Genomic DNA, 6,135 nt, shown 5'->3' with positions numbered 1-6,135 from the left:
CTCCCAGCAGAGGGAAGCTTTGTATTTATCAGACTATTCAGTTTAAACACCTGGGGCCGTATTACAGAAACTTCCTATCTTAAGTCCTAAGTTAAGATAGAATTTTTCTCAATTTGGTATTACAGAAACATATCCTATCTTAATTTAGGAATCCTATCTTATCTCAAGTTAAGATATCCTAAGTAGGCGATCTAGCATCGACGTTCAGCTTTTATGTCTGTTACTTGGCAACAGATGAAACTTGTTGTTGGATCACCTCACTTCACAACTAGCAGCTATCATAATAATAATTCAATGTGGAGTTCATTACCCGTTGGAAACTTGATGTAACTTCGCGCTAATCCACCAATGGCTTTTGCCACCTCTGTTAAAGGAGAATTCCGGTGTGATATTGACCTAAAGTGTGTTGAAACATGATACCGAGTGTGAACGTATGTCTAGCTCATCTCGGCTTGTCCCCTGCACTCAGAAATCGGGCGCTAGTTATCCGCCTAGCCATGCAAATAAATCACTGTTTTACACCATTTACGAGTCTCAAAGTAGCTCCATACTTCATTGTTAGACTTCCGAGGGCCTTGACATTTAAAACGAGACATTGTGAACTTTGAAAAAGCACTGGTAGTTTATTTACAAGACGATTTATACAGACAGTACCTGCGCTACATGTAACAAAAGAGCAGCCATCTCGCTTATTTGTAACAGTAATTTGACAGTTAGGAGAGCTGATGGGTCATCCTAAAGTTAGGACAGTTTATTTAGGATTTTGGTAACTTAGGATATTTCTGTAATACACATTTCCTATCTGGAGTTAAGATAAGAAACTGACTTTAGGATCGTCATCTGTAATGACTTTTTTCCTAAATCCGATCCTAACCCTTGTTACCGTAGTTACCAAACAGATAAGATAGGATTTTCGAGTTAGGAAGTTTCTGTAATATGCCCCCTGGCTCACAAAAACAGATGCTATAGGCTGTGCTGGACCATCATCGTGCTGTTTTTGCTGCAACCCCCGGTGATGTTGGTAGGACCCCGTTGATTCAACACAGCATTGACACTGGTGATGCATCCCCTATATGTCAACGTGCACGTCGCTTGCCCCATTCTCGACAGCTGGCTGCAGAGCAGTGTCTGGAGAAAATGAAGGCTGCTGGAGTCATCGAGCCCTCTGACAGCCCCTGGGCTTCTCCGGTTGTATTGGTCCCAAAAAAAGATGGCAGCTGGCGGTTTTGTATCGACTTTCGGCGGCTCAACGAGGTGACTGTTAAGGACTCATATCCACTACCCCGGATTGACGAGTCCCTGGATCAGGTGGGTGGGTCGAAGTGGTTCTCATCGTTGGACCTCCGGTCTGGTTACTGGCAGGTGCCCCTCGCTGCTCATGCCAGACCAAAGACAGCGTTCACTACGGGGACAGGGTTGTGGCAGTTTAAGACCATGCCATTTGGGCTTTGTAATGCTCCCGCAACATTCGAGCGACTGATGGAGCGTGTGCTGCAGGGAATTCCCAAAGAAAGGTGTCTTGTGTATTTTGATGACCTGCTCGTACATGGCAAGGACTTTGAGTCTGCGTTGCGTCATCTAGATGCAGTCATCACAAGAATAGCCCAAGCCGGCCTGAAGCTACACCCAGAGAAATGCAGTCTGATGCAACGCGCTGTCACCTTCCTTGGACACCACGTGACTGGTGAGGGGGTTGCCCAGCCCCCTGCAACCTACGACAGTTAAGGTCTTTCCTGGGTCTGGCTTCATACTACCACCGCTTCGTTCCAAGCTTTGCCACTGTGGCTGCCCCACTCCACCAGTTGTCTCGGAGGGAACAGAAATTTCATTGGGGGCCTGAGCAACAACGTGCCTTTGATAATCTGAAGCTGGCTCTTTGTAGTGCACCAATCCTTGTGGCGCCAGACCCGAAGCTCCCTTTCATCCTGGACACGGACGCCAGCAATGTAGGCCTCGGGGCCGTCCTATCCCAGGTGACAGCAGATGGGGAGAGGGTCATTGAGTATTACATTCGGTCCTTCCACAGAGCTGAACGCAACTACTGTGTGACCCGGAGAGAACTGTTGGCTGTTGTCGAAGCTGTTCGTCATTTCAAGCATTACCTGTGTGGCCTTCCTTTCGTGGTCCGGACTGACCATGCCTCCCTGCGTTGGCTCCTCTCTTTCCGTGAGCCAGAGGGTCAGGTCGCCCGATGGATAGAACAGCTACAGGAGTTTCAGTTTGAGATTCAGCACCGGAAGGGAGAAAACCACCAGAATGCTGATGGGCTGTCCAGGAGGAGCTGTTCAGCTGCATGTCCACAGTGCAGTCGTCTACCTGGCAGCGCTGAAGGCACGTCGCCTGACGTGTTAGAGGACGAACTGCTATTCAGTGCCGAGTCATACTACCGGCCTCCAACATGTCCTGGGCCACCGAACAACGTAAAGATCCAGAGCTCCAGGTTGTGTTCAGCTGGGTGGAGGCTGGACATCGCCCATCCTGGGAAGATGTAGCTGCTCATGGACTCACAGTGAGGGGCCTGTGGTCCATGCGGGATGGGTTGGCCCTACATGACGGGGTGCTGAAGAGATGCTGGGTGGAGCCTGCAACAGGTTTACCTAAATGGCAGACTGTTGTCCCGAAGTTTAGCTGCGGATTGGTCCTCGCAGCCATGCATGGGCAACCTGGAGTGGGTCACTTTGGGGTGAAAAAGACACTGAAGCGTGTGCGACAACAGTTCTATTGGAGCACATGCAGGAGGGATGTAGAGTCCTACTGCCGCCGGTGTGACTCATGCACTGCCCGTAAGGGACCCGTGGGCCGTTCCCATGCTCCACTTCAGCAGAGGAGGGTAGGCTATCCGATGGACCGTATAGCTGTGGATGTGATGGGGGGGCGGGGGGGGGGCCCTTACCATTGACACCCCGGGGAAACCGTTACATCATTGTGGCTGTGGATTATTTCACCAAGTGGCCAGAGGCGTACGCTGTGTCCAATCAAGACGCGTGTACTACAGCTGAGGTGCTCCTTGGAGGCATGTTTGCTCGGTTCGGAGTGCCTGCAGAGTGCTATTATTTGAAGTTTTATGGTATGATTACATTTAATATAAATTCACATTGATTTTCTCGCGAACCGTTTATCACAGCAACTACTATCTAATACCATCAGAAAGCTCAGATCATGCTCTGTCAGGTGACATGATATCAGTGTGATTAGGACTTTGTGAGCAATCCAACAGAGAAGAATGGGTGTGCATTTTGCATTTTTCGCCCGATGCAGATCATTTCTCAGGAGGGGCAGGGTTTATCTCAGGGGAGCCACTGCCTCCCCCAGACTCCCCCTAGACACGTCCCTGATATAGCATGGAATGTGCAGTGGAAAATACTGATGGCAGCTGCAGAGGACAATTATATGATAACAGTGTTGTATAAATGGTACTGACAGTAGTTTTGAGAACATGCCGGGACCCAGTAAGCCCATGACATTCTCTATTCCTGTATTGACAAGTAATAGAAGACAAATCGAGCTTACAGGCCAGTCAAAATCTCCTACCCGTACCACAACAACCTCAGATTTCCCCCATGGATCATATTTCCCCAACACTTACAGCAAAACTAGCACTACTAAATATAAGATCTATTTCAAACAAATCATCAAATCATCTGATTTGCACACACAACCTTGATTTTTTACTTTTAACTGAGACATGGTTAGATCAAGCAAACAGTGCTCCTACTCTCATCGAATCAGCTCCCCCAAATTTCAGTTTTTTGAGTGCTACCAGAGCAAATAAAAGAGGTGGGGGGATAGCCACAATTTTCAAGACGTCTTTTTAGTGCAGTCAGTCATCATTCAGTGACTTTAGTTCATTTGAATATCTGTGTGCATGCATTAAGTCTTCTCCTCAGATTTTATTACTGACAATTTACAGGCCTCCAAAACATTCAGCTTTCTCGACTGCTATCAGTCATTTGCATAGAGTTTGACTGTCTTATTATATCAGGGGATCTAAACTTGCATGTGGATAATTCTGAAAACAATTATGCCAAGGAATTGATTGCACTAATCGATTCTTTCTTCCTAACACAGCATGTACAGGGGCCAACACACTCTCGACCTTGTTATCACAAAGGGTCTCGATGTCTCTACAGCTGTTAAAGACCTGGGGCCTCATTTATAAAAGGGTTGCGTAGAAACCATCCTTCATTTGATCTTAGATCATTTCTGAAATGATCGTACGTGTGATTCAGGATAAGCTATGTTTTTGCTGAAAAAGTAGCCTATAGTTCGCCGGTCATTATTCATTCATTCCGCATATCTTTGCTATCGTTTTCTTTTAATAATGTCCAATGGCTTAAACATTGTCCTTTATTGTTTGCTTTAGGCCTACCTTTATATTTTAGCCTACATTATTCAACTCACGTATTGTCATATGATCTTGGGCACTGTCAGTCAAAAAAAGCAAACAGGTGCGCGCTCTGCACCTCTTTACGCAACTCCGACGCAACACTAAATATGAAGATGCCCTGCTTTCAGAGGATAACTTCCGTCCCTTGGTTGTGTAGGCTATATATGATATAAAATATCTATAGCCTACATTGTATAGCTTACATTCAAATATTACCTTTCTGTTACGAAGCTGGGAATAGGCCTACAGTATGAGCGCAAATTAGTATGTAGCCTACCCACCTCTTATTAGAGTTTATCCACCTCTCAAAAGAGTTTATTCACTTTTAACATTCAAAACTGTATTATCCAATACTATCCTATATTCCCAATACCGCACAATAACCTCCACCTTTATCAAACATGTTCGAATGCCTTTTTTTAAAAATCCGATACCGCATGGCGCAGTCCACCTCACCGAGATTGCAGAATTCATAGTTCACCCACCTCTTATTTTATCACTACATCCCTGGCACGAATGTACTTTTCCTCTCATAAACAAGGACAATTGGACATTTTATGGTCAATATTAGATTGGTGAGAACACTAAATATACTAGATCACCTGTAAGAATGTTTCAATCATTCTATTCTGTCTTGGTGTTTTTTTATATAGATATTATGAAATAAGTAAGATATACGTTTTTTCACTTTCTTAAGTGGGCTATATCTCATTAGCAGTTTTATGCCAAACCATGAAACATTAAGCTGCGTCCAAAAACGTCTTTAAAAATCTTCTGATACTGATCATGCATAAGGCAAAGAAAGACATGAGATCGTTGGTCTTGGAATTTTGAAAATGCATCGCACTTAGACCTCAGATTACTTGCAGTATCCCGGCATTACCACAAGGAAATGGTCGTACGTCAAGTTTGAACCTGACGTGGAGATAAGCACTTTTCCACGTCAAAGACGGTTTTTATAAATCTGAGCGTTGGCATGGATTTGAGTGTACGCACCGTCTAAGATCAAATCTGTGCGTAAGAATGCTTTATAAATGAGGCCCCTGGCGTTATCCGATCATTTCTGTGTGTTCTTTGATGTGTCTACACACACTCAAAACAGAGCTATGGTAAAAAGAAGAATCATAGATGATCAGACATGCACTTTCACAGACGTCAAGTCAACTGTCAGACTCGGTAGAAGACTTATTTTATTACTTTAATGCAAAAATGGCAAACATTATGGATGACATTGCTCCATTACAATTCAAGAGAGTGAAAGCACCATGGAGGCAAAATTCAGCGGTTAAACTCCTTAAAGGAAGACTGAAAGAAAATGGCGTTAATACACTTAACATAAATACTAGGGCTGTCAAGATAACTGATTAATTTCGATTAATTAATTTGAGAAAAAATAACTGATTAAAAAAAATTAGTGCAGATTAATCGATTCCGTATGACCTTTGACCCCGAGCCGTTCTAGTCAGTAAAAATTAGACTGTAAAATGAAGGAGAGAGAAGAAAACGTGCTGCCTGATTGGAACATTTACTCTTTAAAAAACGGCCTGATGATGTTCATAAAAAATAAAGTGTTGAAAATAAAGTCCTCTGCAATGTCTGCAGCAAGGAATTTGCATATCACCGGAGTTCATCAACTCTATAGTCGCACATCAATGCAAAGAAATAAGTGTTGACATTGAGGGGAGTGTTAATTTATTTTCATTGTGTCCCCTAGGTTATATCTGTGGCCTGAAATGCCTTGTATGTGA

Source organism: Alosa sapidissima, chromosome 8, assembly GCF_018492685.1.
Source record: "Alosa sapidissima isolate fAloSap1 chromosome 8, fAloSap1.pri, whole genome shotgun sequence".
NCBI classification, from domain to species: Eukaryota; Metazoa; Chordata; class Actinopteri; order Clupeiformes; family Clupeidae; genus Alosa; species Alosa sapidissima.
This window is presented reverse-complemented; position numbering follows the sequence as displayed.